This window comes from Marmota monax, unplaced genomic scaffold, assembly GCF_021218885.2.
Source record: "Marmota monax isolate L192 unplaced genomic scaffold, Marmota_monax_Labrador192_F-V1.1 WCK01_AAM20220418_F8-fsc00008, whole genome shotgun sequence".
NCBI classification, from domain to species: Eukaryota; Metazoa; Chordata; class Mammalia; order Rodentia; family Sciuridae; genus Marmota; species Marmota monax.
The window spans coordinates 22,955,001-22,971,815 of record NW_026694432.1 but is presented as its reverse complement, the minus strand read 5'-3'; the positions used below and the strand labels follow the sequence as shown (position 1 = coordinate 22,971,815).

The 16,815-nt window shown below is 52.1% G+C and overlaps 1 long non-coding RNA gene across 1 annotated transcript in view; it reads left to right on the top strand.

Annotated features, from left to right (window-relative positions):
* Positions 1-11,415: 11,415 nt before the first annotated feature.
* Positions 11,416-16,815, top strand: part of LOC124110231 (uncharacterized) — a 5,908-nt gene continuing 508 nt past the window's right edge. The window contains exons 1-3 of the long non-coding RNA XR_006857227.2: positions 11,416-12,472; positions 13,354-13,388; positions 16,014-16,815. The exon at positions 16,014-16,815 is cut by the window's right edge and continues 508 nt beyond it. This is a non-coding gene — a long non-coding RNA (uncharacterized LOC124110231). The remainder of the gene's footprint in view (positions 12,473-13,353; positions 13,389-16,013) is intronic.

Genomic DNA, 16,815 nt, shown 5'->3' with positions numbered 1-16,815 from the left:
ACACCTTAACGTCGTGGTCCCATTTTAGCTCCCCCAGCGCCTGGTTTGAGAACACCCGGCCGAGTTCCTGCACACTCTCCGCCCCCCACTAGGCTCCAGGAGCAAGCGGTTCTGGGTGTTTGGGCTGGGAAGGAACCGCTGCCTGTGACCCTGGCAAAGCTGATCTGCCGGCTACTTTTTTGGTACTGGGGTTTGAACCCAGGGGCACTCTACCACAGAGCACAGCCCCAGCCCATTTTATTTTGAAACAGGGTCTTGCTAAATTGCTGAGGCTGGCCTTGAACTTGGGATCCTCCTGCCTCAGCCTCCTGAGTCACTGGGATGACAAGCGTGTGCCACGGCTCCAGGCTCCTGCCGGCTACATTGATGGGCCTGATGGACCTGCTTTACCTCCCCCCCATCCGGGGCAGCCTGAGCCTCTCCCCAGTAGCACCCTCGCCCTTCCAGAGAGCATCCTTCGGCTCGCCAGCAATCTCCCGCTCTCTCCTGCCACCCTGCTCCAGGGCATCTCGGGGATTCCAGAAGAACAGGATCAGAACCCATTTTGAAGGATGACTGCCGTCCCCCTTTCTCCACCTCACAGAGGCAGTGACAGGAGGCGCATTCCAGGATGGAGTCCGAGGACCTCGGGTCCGTGTTGGCTTTTCCGCCTGCCAACTGCTGCCCCCTGGGGATGAGAAGCCAGTCCAGAGGACAGACTTTGGAGACAGAGATGTGGGTTTCAACCCAGGGAGTTTCAATGACCTTAGGTGAGTGACTTAACGCCTTGGAGTCCCTTCTCCCCATCTGTCAAATGGAAGAACAGCACCATTTACCTCCCAGAGCCGTCGTGAGGATCGGATCAAATGCCACCCGGCTGCCTGTCTCTCGTGGCTGCTGGGCCCTAGAAATGTGGTCAGTCTGAGTGGCAATGCGCCGAGTGTCAAACACACACAGGAGCTTGAAGACTTGGGGAGGGGGAATGTAAAAACCTCAAGATTTTGTGTCTGGATCATAATTGACAACATTTTGAAACATTGGGCTAAATAAAACACATTATGAAAAGAGAAAAAAGACTGGGCACAGTGGCTCACGGCTCCCGAGGCTGAGGCAGGAGGATCTCAAGTTCAAGCCAGCCTCAGCAACTTAGCAAGACCCTAGGTAACTCAGTGAGACCCTGTCTCTAATAAAATATTTAAAAAAGGGCTGGGGATGTTGCTCAGTGGTTGAGCACCCCTGAGTTTAACCCCTAATACAGAGAGAGAGAGAGAGAGAGAGAGAGAGAGAACGAGAGCGAGCGCACCCGCGCACAGATATTGCTCAAAAGGCTCTGCAGCCTTCCCAGCCTCTCCCAGGTTGGTGGCTTTTGTTCCACTTTGCCACAGGGCTTGTATGTGTCTCCATTAAGGCTCTGAGCTATTCATATTGTAGTTGGCTGTGCAGGTGTGCCACCAGCCCAGGAGCTCAGTAAGACACTGTCCCTTGGTCATCTGTACCCCTGGCTCCCTGCATGGAGCCTGGCACATGGCAAACACTTAGCAGAAGTGGATACAGTGGTAAATAGATACTCGTGAAAGCTGTATGGGTTTTTATTATCTGACCATCCCTGGAGTCCTAGATGAACACAACACATGTCACATCAAAGCCACACCAGGGCCCAGAGGCAGGAAAGAGATGCACACCCAAACTGGCTTAATTTTTTTTTTTTTTTGTACTGGGGATGGAACCCAGGGGTGCTTAACCACAGAGCCACATCCCCAGCCCTTTTAAATTTTTTTTTTTATTTTGAAACAGGTCTCACTAAGCTGCTTAGGGCCTTGCTAAGTAGCTGAGGCTGGCTTTGAACTTGAGATCCTCCTGCCTCAGCCTCCCGAGTTGCTGGGATTACAGCTGTGAGCCATCGTGCCTGTCCCAAACTGACTAATTTGAAAAGAATTGAATCAAGGACAATCAGCCAAGGCCTGGGCAGGGTTTCAGGATAGCAGGAAGGATGGCGCACTGTCTCAGGGCTGGTACCATGGAGCACGGAAGCTGTTACCATGTTGGCCTAGGGGTGGGAGGGAGAAGTTACCTGGACCTGGGCCAGAGATGAAGGCACAGGGCCACCCACAGGAGCTGTAGGGGGTGGGACACAGCACTGTGGGGCAATCGTGCAGGAAGGAACCAGGGGAATAAAGACCAGTGCCACTCGCCACCTGTCCTCTTCCCAGCCTCCCCATTCAACCAGAATGCAGAGGATAAAGGGTATTGATGTCACCTGCAGAGGTCACCCATCAGGGCACAGAACAGGTTAACCAGGGCAGAGAGAAGTTCTGGAGGGGAAAACAGAGAGGTGCTGCATAAGAGAGAGCACAGGACCCCAGCGTGTCTGAGGATCTCTGCAAATTGTTCTCAAGCACAGTAAACGGTCTCACCAACCAGTTATTACTCCTGAAGCACTACTGTGTCTCAAGTGGTGGAAACCGAGGCTCAGAGAGTCCAAGTGACCTGCCCAACATCACACAACAGGAAGTGGCAGTGCCGGGTCTGGAGCACAGGTGGGCCCCAGCGCCCAGGTCCTCACGGTCTCTTAGCAACACTGTATGGTAAGGCATTGTTTCTACTGTGGAAAACTCTGCAAGGCCAATGTCCCCCACCTGAGTTTCAGAGAGGTCAACGGATTTCTCCAGAGCCACACAGCTTATGGGGGTGAAGTGGAGGCAGAGAAGCAGGGTCGGAGAGTTTGCCATTAGTCAGAGCAGGTGACTGGCAGATTGCACGGTGGCAGACTCAGGGATTTTTTTTTTAGCCCCAACGGGTGGAGCCACCTCTCACCAGGTGCCTCCCGGAATCACTCCCCAGCTGCAACCACAGGATTTAGATGTGCAGAGCTGGGCAGGCCCTCAGCATCCTCTTGGCTGGGCTCTCGCCTGTGACTTTAAAATTAACACTAATTATAGCCCAGCAGCCCTGGCTTCCCGGTCCCTGGCGTGGTCACTCTTTGTTTTGCTCTGAGCGCGAAGCTCCCTGAGGATTGTCAGTTCTGGGGGCAGGTATCTGGGCTGCTTGTCTCATAGATGAGAACCCAGGCAAGTGACTTGTCCAGGGTCACAAAGCAAAGCAGAGCCTCAGAGATACCCCCACCCATGCCAGGGCAGCTCTGAGCACACGGTGGAGCCAGGCAGGTGGGGTGCAGCCAGATCTGCACCCACCAGCTCTGCCGGCCTTGGACAGGTCATTTGTCTGTGTCTTGCTTCCTCTGCTATAGAATCGGGACGGCTGTCACCTCTGCTCCCTCTGATTGAGGTCTAGGTGAAATGCACTGAAGCAGCCACAGTGACTCTGCCTCTCTGAGTCCAAAAGCTTTCCAACACATCCAGGGAGGCTCTTGGATTGTGTCCCTGGGTGACCCTGGCTTCCACAGGGATCCAAAAGAGCAGCTGTCACAGCCGCTGTGCTCTGGGCTTTCTATGCCATGCTGGCCTCAGTAACCCTCACCTCACCCATCCCCATCTTGCAGACAAAGCAATGGAGGCCCAGAGAGAAGGAGTGACCCGCTCAGGCCTCCAGACCTCAGACAGTGCACAGCCAAGAAGGCTGCGCCCAAGCCGAGCTGGCAGCCCCCTCTCCCAAATGCAGGAAACGGGGTGGGATGATCATGGGTATTGTTGTTTGAAACAATGCTCAAGACAATACCATGCAGCAGCAAGAAGCCTGCCACATCTCCACGGGCTCAGTAATCATCCATCTCCTGCGGGGAGGGCCCTGGGGCTTTAAGAAGGGCCTCCTCCGGCAGGATGAGCAAACACGCAGTGAAAACCAACAGCTGGGCCCCAGGTGCTGGGAGAGAGTGGGGCAGGAAGCGGGCAGGCCGGCTCTTTCTTTCCTCTTCTTTCTTATTTGTTTGAGAAGCAACTTTACTTTCTAAATCGGTCATTGTCACCCGTTGGCCCCCGCCCCACCTGGGCCAGGGCTTCTGGTAACCAGGGCTCAAGAGGAAGCTCAAGGGCACTGGAGGGATGAGGTCCTAGATGTGCCAGGGCCCCAGCCCAGCTGAACTTGGGGGCTTCTTCCCCCAGGGGACTCATGGTCCACCTTTGGTGAGCAGGGACTTGCAGTCAGTACCTGGCTGTGGTGTGACCTGAGTCCCCAGGGTCGGCTGCCAGGGGGTGGGGCAGGGGCCTCATAAACCGAGAGGAAGTCCTGTCGCCTCGAGCAAGTCACTTCACCTATGTGAGCCTCTGTTTTCTCACCTGTAAAATGGGAGGAGTTGTGGAAATTAAACATAATGATCATGATGAATGTAAAAGATTTAGCAGATTTACTAGCACTTAAACATATTTACTAGCTGGGAATTTATTTAAAAAGCCAGTAGTCACTGGGCATTTATTTTGTACTAGGTCCTTTTCTGGGGGGTACTGGAGATTGAACCCAGGGGCATTTTGCCACAGAGCCAAATCCTCAGCTCCTTTTATGTTTTATTTTGGGTTAAGATCTTGCTAAATTGCTGAAGGTCTTTCTGAGTTGCTGAAACTCTCCTTGAACTTGAGATCTTCCTGCCTCAGCCTTCCCAGTCACTGGAATTACAGGCCTGCGTGCTGCATCCAGCATGCCAGGTACTGCTAAAGCACTGTACATATATGAATTGAATCAGAGCAATTAACATCCCCCACTTAGATAAGAAAAATGGAGGGGGCATAGGTTGGGGGGTCTAGTGAGTGGCCTCCACAGCGGCAGACCCAGGTTTTGCAGGGTGTCAGTACAGCTTGAATAATATTGGGGGGTTCTTTAAAAAGAATTCATGTTTATGAATACAAAATGGGATACCAGGCCATGCAAATGAGGCCCCCAAGTCTTAAAATTCACAGGCTTCACCTCAAATCTCTCTCTAAGCTCTAGTCCACCTTGCTGGCCAGTGGCAGAGGCTGGGGGCAGCCCCAGGATCCATAAGCATTCAAAGCAGTACTCAGGGACACACAAGGCAGTCAGTGCAAAATGTCACACTAAGCTGGGTGTGGTGGCTTACACCTGTAATCTTAGTAACTCGAGAGGCTGAGACAGGAGGATCACAAGTTTGAGGCCAGCCTCAGCAACTTAGACCCTGCCAAAAAAAAAAGCTAGCTGGGGATGCAGCTCAGTGATAAAAGCACTCCTAGAGTCAACCCTGGCGCTAACAACAAAAAAACCACACTGAGGACACGGAGCTAGAATTGAACCCAGGAGCCTGACCACGGGGGCCATGTGTTTAGCTGCTAAAGTAACTGTCATCTCTGAGTGGGGCCCAGCACACTGCTGTCACCCCTCACCTAGGTCCTCTCACCTCTTCCCTGATAGCTGCTTGGAGCAGGGACAAGATACTGCCACCACCCGGACTTTGGAGTCACCAGGCCTATGTATTAATCCAACCTCTGCTGCTTCCCAGCCATGAGCCCCTGGGGTGGTCTTTTTGCATCTCTGAATTTCAGCTTTCCCCTCCATAAAATAGGGACTACGGGACTCATAAGGTGGTGACAAAGTCTAAAGACATCAATTATTATTTTAAGTGTTTCTAAACATGCTAACCATGTGTTTCTAAACATGCTAACCATGTGGACACATGACTAACCATGTGTCCAGTGAGGGTCTCTGTCTGCCACTGGCCCTCCGGCTGCCCTGGATACGCACACTTCCTAGGGTGGTTTGGAGGACCTGTGGTTAAGGACGGTGGAGCGCAGGGCCCATGACAAGTGCTCAGGGCCAGTAGAGGCTGCTGCCCTGGTGGCAGGGGGCAGGTTGTTTGTGAGGGGTGAGTGGGTCAGAGTCTCTTGAATGGGACCAGGTGTCAGATGGCCTTACTCTAGGTGGATTTCCACCACCAGCTTGTTTGTGACCTGGGACAAGCCGCTCCCCCCATTCTGGACTCTGTATTTACAAGTTGCGTGAATGGCTTTCCAAGGGATGACATTGTCTCTAAGGGCCTTAAGAGATGGAATTTCTGGATAAGGAGCACAGGAGAGTCTCTGGGACCCTCCAAGGGTGGCTCCCATGAACCTGCTTCCTTTCTTGGGTCCTTTTCATGGACCCAACTCTTGAGCCAGACAGGAGAGTTGGCACTGAACTTTAAACTTTTTCTCCTCCAGTAAAGGGTACTGAGTTATGTCCCAGACATTTTTTTTTTAAGACAGGGTCTCATTAAATTGCCAAGGGGCCTCAAACTCGAGATCCGACTGCCTCTATCTTCCAAATAGCAGGGATTTACAGGTGTGCCAACGTGAGCGACTAAGTGGACTCATACCTCACCTGCACGGCAGAATCAGTGCTATGGCTCAGCTCGAGAGTTCTGCAGATGACCCTGATCTAATCTGTTTCCTTACCTGTAAAATGGGCATGAAGATAACAGAAGTCCTTTTACCCATTTCACAGATGAGGAAACTGAGGTTCCAGGAGGCACAGGGCTTGCTGAAGGTCATGGCTCTCACCTGGCCCTGGTCCTCCCTGGCCCCACTCTCCCCCAGCTGTGGCCTTTCCCTGTGGGACCCTGTTCACTTCTCCCCATCCCAGAGGACCTGCTCTGTCTCCCTTTCCTTCTACCTGGTGTCCTGTTTCTCTTCTGCATCTGGTGAATTCTCCGAGTGGACTGGACCCCTGGGCCAGCACTGGTGACCCCAAGCAAGCTGTCCACCCACTCTGGGCTCCATGTGCTCATCTAAAGGAGACAACAATCCCTGCCTCATGTACAAGTACTCAGTACACCCAGTGCCCGACCCATCGCCAGCATGCACAAAATTCCAGCCTCCTTCCCACCCACCTCACGTGGTGCCTCCTTGGCAGGCTGCCCTGATGCCTCCGGGTGGCCAAGTTTCTCTGGCCCGGTCCCTACAGCATTCATCACCCTATATCATTCCCACTACCATCAGGTCTGTACCGAACACAACTTAGTCTCCTGTGTCTTCTTAACCTGCAGAGTCTGGCACAGGCTGAAGACTGTTGAATGAATGAATGATCCCTCCAAGGTGCTCAGTTGGTGAGTTATCCTTTCTGTCTGTCAGGACAGTGGGTTTCTGGGTGCTGCAATGATCATCACAACTACTATTTCTTCTGCCCAACATTATACATGGCTCCCACTTATTGAGCGCCTACTGTGTGCCAGGCACTATAGTAAGTATTCCTCCGTGTCATCTCAATCGCGACCCTCAGTCACCCCATGGGGTGGGTGTTCTGTTATCATCTGTACTTTCCAGATGAGCACACAGACTCTGCTGGGGGGAGGTGGTAGAATCTGCATTAGTGGAACTGTGCTTCACAGCCTTCCCACCCACTGGGAAGGGCAAGTGGGCCAATCACAGTGCTCCATTTCCCTTCCTACGGTGATTGATTTGGGCCTGCGCATGTGATACAGGTGAAGCCCATCAGAGCCTCCCTGGGACTTTTGAAGGAGTTAATGGGAAGATTGACTGTCCTTCTGAAGTGTCACCTGGCAGACTGTGAACACTGAGTATGATTCCTGGGACTGGAGAGGGACCATGGGAGACAAGGCCCATTCTTATCTTTTGGCAGTGCCAGGGATACTGAGCAGGCTAGAGAAGCATCCTACTGCTGAGCTACACCCCCAGCCCCAAGGCCTAGTCTCAAAGCTACACAAACAGAACCGATGGGGGTGGGGAAAAATAACCCAATGACATTATTAGAAACCCTGGATCCAGCCATGCCTGAAATTGCAAGATAAAGGAGCCACTGATTTTTAAAAATATACTTTTAATCTTAGATGGACACAATACCTTTATTTTATTTATTTATTTCTATGCAGTGCCGAGGATCGAACCCAGTGCCTCACATGTGGTAGGCAAGTCTCTACCACTGAGCTACAACCCAACCCTAAATTCCTTTTATCTCTTTTTCCTTTTTCATTTTATTTTCCTTACCCTGGTTTGAATTGGGTTTCTATCACTCACAAAATTGCCGATTAATATTCTCTTCCTGATCTAGAGCCTCTTCCTGGATAATTCAGGTCTTATCTACTCCCACGTGGGGGTGTCTGATGCAGTCAGTTCTTAAGGAAATGGATGTCTGACAGGCACCTCAAAGGTGACCTCTCTCTGATCCCTTCCTGGGTTTCCCATTCCAGGTAAATGCTGTCACCACTCAGGCCCCAGAGACAGACGACTCCGACACTTTTAGCTTCTCTCCCCCTAACTGTTCTCGTCAGCAGGGCTGTTCTGTTTCAGAAGGTTCTCGCCCATCTGTCTCCTTTTCCCTCTCCACTGTCATTCCATTAATTCAGGTCACCTTCAACTCACTGCAAGAATGTTGTCTCTCCCTTCCCTCCTCCTTCCCTGTATCGCTCCTCCATGCCTATCACTGCAGTGATCTTTCTAGAAACTGCACCTGACCATGGCACTGCTCTGCTGTGGCTCCCCATCAACCTCAGTACGGTCTGAGCTCCCCAGGGTGGCTCTGGGGCCCTTCCCAATGGGCTTCATCTTGTTCTTCTCGCCACCTTGTGTTTGTTGTGCTGCACGCACTTGCCCTGAGCATCCTGCACACCCTGGAATTTGTTCCTGCTGTGCTTCTGCCTCACCCCAATTCCCACCAGAACCCCCATTATTCTTCAAAAAGCCCCCAAAGCTGATTCCTCCTCCGGGCCGCTCTCCTCCTGAGGACCCTGGCCTTGCCCTACCTTGGACAGTCCTTATCTCTCTCCAAGGCTCCGGGCCTGTGATTCTGTAGTTAGCTGGACCATGATCTCAAGGGTGGGACCTGCCTGATCTTCCCCACCCTGGGCTACCACTGCATGGGGGTGCAGGGTGTGTTCCATGAGCCAAGGTGAATGCCGGGGACCAGGGATCCTGGGGAGCTCACCCACTAAGATTTGGTTCTTGACTAGTTCTTGACCCTTTAGGGCAAAGAAGCCCCTGGAGGAAATGATTCCTTGTTTACATATGGACAGCACTTTACAGTTTACAAAATGTTTGGGGGGTGGTGCATTTTGTCATTTGGTTTTTACATTTTGGCCGCACTGTGGGAAGGTTTTAGCACTCCTGGTTTGCAGATGAAAAATGTAGTTAGAGCTGGGTTCTGATCCAAACTTCGTACATGTCTCATGAGGGCGGAGAATCGAGGAAAAGCAGAATTCCTGAGTTAGAAGAGCCAAGGCCCGTCTGGATTGGGCTATGGCAACAGTAATAACCAGACAACAGGGGCTGGGGCTGGGGCTCAGAGACAGAGCACTCGTCTACCATGCAGGAGGCACTGGGTTCGACCCTCAGCACCACATAAAAAAATGAAATAAAGATATTGCATCCACCTATAACTAAAATATATCCAAAAAAAAAGACAACAGCGTGTGCGCTGCCCTTCCCTGCAGTGTCCCACGATTCACTGGCATCATCAGCTAAGGAAGAAGGGCTACTCTTTCCCATTTTACAAATAAGGGAACCGAGGCAGGGGACCATTAAAGAGACCGGGCCCCTCTGGGCCAGGTTCCTCCTTGGTTACCGAGACAGTACTTTATAGTGCCTAGGTCCCCACCCCCATCTGGCCAGCTCAGAAGTCAGGGGCAGAGGTGGGAGGTGACACCCGGCCTTCTGATCCCGGGGAGGGACCAGAGTCTGGGAGGCAGCTTAGGATGTGGGGGCGTGGGGGTGGCAGGGCCGCGACTGGGCGTCCGCCCGCGTCCCCGGCTCGCCCTCCGCAGCGACAGCGGCAGCTAAGCGAGCTCCGCGGCGGCTGGGAGCGGGGCAGGTGGCGCTGGCGGCGGCGGGTGTGCCTGCGTGGGCGTGGGCGAGGGGCCCAGGCGGGCGGGTCCCCACGCCCATCCTCCCTCTCGCCCGCCCTCTCTCCCGTGGCTGGTGGCAGGTGAGTGGGTGTCGAGGAACCGCCAGGCAGCGGAGAAAACAGGACGCCGCAGAAATCAGATTACTCACCTGCAGCTGCGACTACCCAGGGCTAATAAAAGCAGAGCTTCCTGTTGTTTTATTACCGCCCTGTGCCTCCCCCAGCCCCATCGCTCCCAGCTGCACCACGGCCCTCACAGGTCGCCAGAAACCAGTAGCTTCGGGGTCCCGGCCACTGGAAGCCTGAAATGCCATCTGCCGGGCGCAGGGTGGGGGCAATGTACCCTCGAGGGTGGCCTTCGGTCACCTGCTGGGAATCACCTGGGTGACTGGTTCTGGAGTTGGGGATGGAGATGAGCCTACCTGGGCAACCCTTTGACCTCAGACCCTCAGGTGGCTCCTTCGTCAAATGGGATGACGATGATGCAGCCTTTTGGTTTGCACCCTAGATGTGAGGTCCCTGCCCCGCAGACCCCCGGAAGGGAGGCGGGTTGCGGGAAAGCACGCCTGTGCGGCTCAAGCTGGTCAGTTTGTCTGAAAGAAGGCTGAGGAGTTGAGCTCTCAGCGTGGGTGGCCATGGTTGCTCCGGGGTTTGCAGACCAAGCAGGAAGACCCTGAAGGAGGACGGCCCGCAGGCGGACAGGGTGGAAGAAGTTACGTGGGACTGGCCATAACTCCCTCCTGCACCCTGAGAAAGGCCCTTTACTCCCAGCGTCTCCAGAGTTTGGTTTCTGTGGCACCAGAAGAATGTTATTGTCAAGGGCATTGACTGATGGCCAGATCTCGGGGCCTCTTCCTAGCCTTCTGTGACATGGGACTCAGAGAAGCCACTTATTTCCTTCAAAATTTTTGGGGATTGACACTTTACCCCTGAGCTACATCTCAAGTACTTTTGTTTTTGAGACAGGGTCTTGCTAAATTGCTGAGGCTGGTCTCAAACTTGGGATTCTCCTGCCTCAGGTGCCACCCCTGCCTTGGCTTCTTCAGATTCTTGCTTCAGGGATGCTTCCCATCCTCTCTTCCTCCTGTCTCCCTAGATTTCTTTTTTAGGGTCTTTCCCTCCCAAGGTGCAGGAGGGAGTTATGGCCATTCCCACGTAACTTCTACCACCCTTTCCACTGTCCCTAGGTCACAGGTGCCTTGAAGTACTGTGCACGCACCAGTCCCTCCCTAGACCACCTCTCCTCCTCAGGTCACCTTCCCCACGCTGAGCACCTCCCAGGCATCCCCACTGGGTGGGAACCCCAGGCTGCCTGTCTTGCTGCCTCTTTGCTTTGCTATTTCCCTTGGAAAGAGTGAAGTTTGGGTTTGATGGGATCTGCAACCCCCAAGCACCTGGCCCAAGTACCTGGCTCAACTGGACCAGCACCAGCTGCATCAACTTGCTCTCCCCTTGGCCTGCCTCTCCTGTGGTAGGCCTTTATCGCAGGATGTCACATCTAGACGGTGATGTGACTTCTCTCCTAGACTCCCCCTACGGTCTTCCAGTCCCATTTTTACCTCTGTAATAGCTCCAGAGTCAGTCTGTCCTCCTCTTTTCAGTCTTCCTGACTCATGTACAACAGGTCTCTGAGCCCAGGACTCCCTTATCTCTCACTTGGAATATTTTTTGGTTATTTTATTTTTTTATGTGGTGCTGAAAATTGAACCCAACCTCTGAGGCACAACCCAAGCCCTCACTTGGAATTTTTATTTTATTTATTTTTTGGGATTGAACCCAGGGCCTTGTGCATGCAAGGCAAGCGCTCTACCAACTGAGCTATCTCCCCAGCCCTCACTTGGAATATTTTAACAAACCTCTTAAATGGCTGTCCTGGGTTGTTTAAGAGGGGACTCTTTCTTTTGGTACCAGGGATTGAATCCAGGGGCACTTAACCACTGAACCACACCCCAGCCCTTTTTTTGCATTTTATTTAGATACAGAATCTTGCTAAGTTGCTTAGGGCCTTCCTAAATTGCTGAGGATGGCTTTGAACTTGCAATCCTCCTGCCTCAGCCTCCCCAGCCCCCTGGGACTATAGGTGTGCCCACTATACCTGGCAATAGGGGGCTCTTTCTGAGACACAAACCCTAGCCTTGGTTCAAAACATTGGTGGTTCCTCGGAGCCCGTAGCATACAATTAAAACTCTTCCTCTTCCCACTGAGAACTCCCAAGGCAGAGTTCCCTCCTGCCTCCCGTGCTTGTTACCCTGGGAGCCAGTTATCTCTGACGCTCATCAGCCTCAGAAGGCAGGCAGGGCATGGTGGTGCATGCCTGTAATCCCAGGGCTGGGGAGGCTGAGGCAGGAGGATCCTGAGGGCAGCTTTGTGAAGATAAATTGAGGAATTGAGAATCCCCAACCCAGGACTCAGACCTCGCCAGCAGCACTGCTGCCTGTGTGCCTCCCTGTCAGGTCCCCTCCGTCCCCTGGAAGCGAACATCATCCTGAGTTTTGTGGTCACTATTCCCTTGCTTTTTTTGGGGGGGTGGTTCACCCTAGGGGGATGGATCCCAGACAATTTAGTTTTGTTTGCTTTGGGACCTTTAGATAAATAACGCAGTGTAGATACATTCTTCTTGGATTTTTTTCATGCATCACTGTTTCTAAAACATATTTGTAATTGTGCCTATTTTAGGTGTCATTCCTTCATTTTCTCTGCTGTGTGGTCCTCCCCTGTCTGGAGAGTTCCTGTGTGCATTCTCCCATCGAGGAACATGCAGGTGGTTGCCAATTGTTTTTTTTTTTTGCTTTCCCCAACAGGCTGCACAGCATTCTTTTCTGTGCCTCTTGGTACGTACCTGTAGGCATTTCTCTAAGCTCCATACTTAAGCCTGTCCTGGGGGTCAGTAGGATGCACATATTTAGCTTTACAAGACGCTGCTGTGTTGCTTTCCAAAGTTCTTGCTGCATCGATTAACTCTCCCCTTCCTCGCCACACGGATGAGCATCTAGCAGCTCGGCACCCTGGCCAGCACTTGGTATTGTGGGACTTTTTATTTCTCCCTAATATGTAGGTCTTCACTGGCCTGTGAGACGAAACCTCTTCTTATGTACTTATTTTTCAGTCTGGTTTCTTTTTCTGTGACTTGCCTGTTTGAGTCTTTTGTACACTTTTTTATTAAGTTGTTTGGCTTGTTTTTCCCCCTTCTTACTGGTTTGAGGCATTCTCAGGGAAGGTTATTGCTTCCATTTTTTAATAGTTAGGATCTGAGACCCAAGCTCATGAGGGGACAAAGTGGGCCCCAAGCCCACGACTACCTGGTTCCAGGGTCCTTTGTACCAATCTCTCTGCCTCCCATTCATTCAGTCCTTAAATGTCTGCTGATGACTTTCTTTCTTTTCTTCCTTTCTTTTTTTTGGTATAGATTGACACAACACTTTTATTTTATTTTATTTGTTTATTTTTATTTTTATGTGGTGCTGAGAATTAAACCCAGTGCCTCATACATGCTCTGTGAGCACTCTACTGCTGAGCCACAATCCCAGCCCCTGATGACTTTCTTAGTAGATCTTGGAGAGGGAATAGATAGTTGTGTTTAAGAGCATAGACCCTGGAGCCCCCTGCCTTAGTCATAATAAAAAAATTATTATTACTTTGCAGTGTTGTGGATCAAATGTGGGCCTTGCACGTGTAAGGTAAGTGCTTTAGCACTGAGCTACTTCCCCAGCGCTCTGCCTAGATTTTAATCTCTTCTCTGCCACTCCTGAGCTGTGGCCTTGGGTAGATTTTTATCCAATCTGTGCCTTTGTTTCCTTATCTACAAAATAAGAATAACACCAGTGCCTTCTTTACAGTCTTGATGCACAATGCAGGAATGAGTTAATCCATGTGAGAGAGCCCAGGTCAGTATTCAGCGTACAGTCTATGTTGGATAAATAACTGGCACAGGTCAGGCACTGTGCCTGTGGTGCCTTGTTCTGGGGACATGTGGATGAAGACGGATAAGGACACTGACCTCACAGAATTCACTGTCTGGTGGAAGGAGACAGACACAAAACAAATAAAGAAATGAAAGAATGTGGCTTGTGCCTGGCGTGGTGGTACATGCCTATAATCCCAGAGACTGGGAGGCTGAGGCAGGAGGACTGAAAGTTTGAGCCTCAGCAACTTAATGAGACCCTATCTCAACATAAAAAATATAAGGACTAGGGGTATGACTCAGTGGCAAAGTGCCCCTGATTCAATGCCCAGCTACCCACCCCCAAGGTGGCTGTGATAAGAATGAGAAAGAAAAACCCAAGGTGATGAAACCGAGTGACCAGACGCTGACTCAGCTGGGTGGTCATGCAAGGAAAACCCCCTGGAGAAGCTGACATTTAGGCTGATGTGCAGAGAATAAGACTACCCAGGCAAAGAGCAGACAGGAGAGCAGTCTAGCCGCTAGAAGGACACATGCAAAGGCCCTGAGGTAGGAAGAGCTTGATGTTTTAGGGGACTGTAGGGAGGACAATGTGACCAGAGCCAAATGAGCAAGGAGGAGAGGGCCGGAAAGGAGGCCAGGGAAGCGCCAAGGCCAAGGGTCTGCATTTTATTCTGTACAGCAAAGGGTTGTGCTTTGTCTTTATATAATCATTTGATGCTGTATGATTGACTATCTATGAATTCACCTAAATACTTCTTGAAGCCATTGGTATTTTTAGCCAGTACCCCCTTTCTGTGAAGCAAGACTTCCCTTTATTGGTCTTACATTGACTACTTTTGGCTTTTGAGGGGAGCCCCCTTCTGCCTTATAGCTGAGGGTTAGTTAGCAAGCCAAAGTAAGAACTTAGTTTTTTTTTTTTTTTTTTTTGGCAGTATTGAGGATTGAACCAGGTATTCTCCCATGCTGGGCAAGTGTTCTACTAGTGAGATGCACCCTCAACCCTTTATTTTATTTTCAGATAGCAACTTGCTGAGTTGCTGAGAGTCTAAGTTGCTGAGGCTGGCCTCCAACTTGTGATCCTTCTGATTCAGCCTCCTGATTTGCTATGATTATAGGAAGGAGCCGCCACACCTGGCTTCACAGTCAAGATTTTACTAGAGATGTGAGAGGAGGGTCCCCAGGGTGGCACCTCCCCTGCTCTGTGATGTTTTCCCACCTGTGAAGTGAAAATAATGAGTGGCTCCCTGAGAGTGGCAGAGAGCATGAAATGGGACATGGGTTGGGAGCAGGCAGTGGTCAGTATTTGCTGGCTACCACACAGAGGGTGATGACAGATGGGGGTGATGGATAGTCCACTGTGTGATACTGGGTGAGTCACTGGACTCCACCTTACGTGTCTGTAAAATTATGGTGTTGGATCAGATAACTGGGTGAGGGCTTATCCAGTCTGTTCTAGAATTCTCTAGGTCTATTCTTTCCTTTCTTTCTTTTCCCCTTGGGATGGGGACTGAACCCAGGGGCTGTTTACCACCCACATTCCAGCCCTTTTTATTTTTCATTTTGAGCAGGGTCTCGATAAATGGCTTAGGGCATTGCTAAATTGCTGTGGCTGACTTTGAACTTGTGATCCTCCTGCTTCAGCCTCCCGACTCACTAGGATTACTGGTGTGTGCCACTACTCTTGATCCTATCTTTTACTTCAAAACAGGGTCTCCTAATGGCCAATGCTGATCTTGAATTTGAGATTTTCTTGCCTGGCCACCCAAGCCTCTGGGATTACAGGACTGCCTCACTGTGCCCTGCCCTTTTCCTGCAATTTTGTTGTTGTTGTTGTTGGGGACAGTACTGGGGATTGAAGTCGGGGGCACTCGACCACTGAGCCACATCCTCAGCCCTATTTTGTATTTTATTTAGAGACAGGGTCTCACTGAGTTGCTTAGCGCCTTGCTTTTTCTGAGGCTGGTTTTGAACTCCCCATCCTCCTGCCTCAGCCTCCCTAGCCGATGGGATTACAGGCTGAGCCACTGCGCCCAGCTTCTTCTGGCAATGTTGAAGCTCTCTTTTGACAAGTGATGAGAGACAGAGTCTCAGGGTGGAGAGAAAACCGGCCTGGAATCAGGAGGCCTGAGATGCTAGCTGTGGCCTTTGCAGTGGTGTCCCCACCACAGTGCATTTAGCCGACACGCATTTGACACACACGCGGAGGAAGGGGAGAGAGCTGGGTACACCTGAATCACTGCTATGGGGTCCCATGCCCATCCGTCCCTCGAGCATCTACTCCTTGATGAGTATGTGACCTGCCCTGGTCCCCCAAAGGGTCAAAAGTTCCTGCACACATAGCAGAGGGTAGCTGTCACCATGCTGAGTACGACCCTAGTGTTCAAATATTTTTGTACAGGGTGGCCCTGAACACAAGCCAACCATGGTGATCAGGGAGGCCGCACCGTAACACCACTGGAGAAGGGACCTCGGTGCTGCTGTCAGCTGATGGACGACCTTGCTTCCGGTTTCTCCGGGAAAACAGAAGCGATCAGAAGAAACTTCCCCAGGCCCCGCCCGCCTCCGCTCACCTGCTGGCACGGTACCTGGTCGGGGATGCCTGTGCGCGTGCGCGTCTAGGACAGCGCCTCCACGTGGCTCCGCAGGGTCTGCGCGTGCGGGCCCCGGGGCGTGCGGGCTCCGGCGGGGCGTCAGCGGGTGGCCCGCCGGCCGTTCCTCGGTCACTCCCGCAGCCCCGGGAGTCCCGGGGTGTCCTCACTGGCTCAATCGCGTCAGCACACAGTCGCGCTGCGACTCTCCCAAGCCTCTTTTCTTTCCAGTAAAACTTTCCCAAGGGCTTTCTGGTCGAGTGTCTTGGTTCTTCTTTTCCCTTTCTCTCGGCCACATCCTCTCTCTTTGACTTTGGCGCCCCGTGCTCCTCTGAAGTTGCTGTCTTTAAAGTCGTGGGTGACATCCCGCAACCAAATCTGAGAGCCGGCTCCCGGTCCTCGGCCTCCCTGGGGCCCGTCCTCCCGTCGCTTCCCGGGCTCCCTATCTTGTGGCTCTCCTCCGCCCACCCCCACGGCCTCCTCCAGCGTCCTTGGCTGGTGGTTCCCTCCTCTTCCCCCTCCCCCAGGCTGGAGCACCCCCTGCAGCCAGCCTCAGACCGCCCTCTGCTCTAGCTCCTTCCCAGGAGGGCTCCGGTCCCAGGCACATCCTCG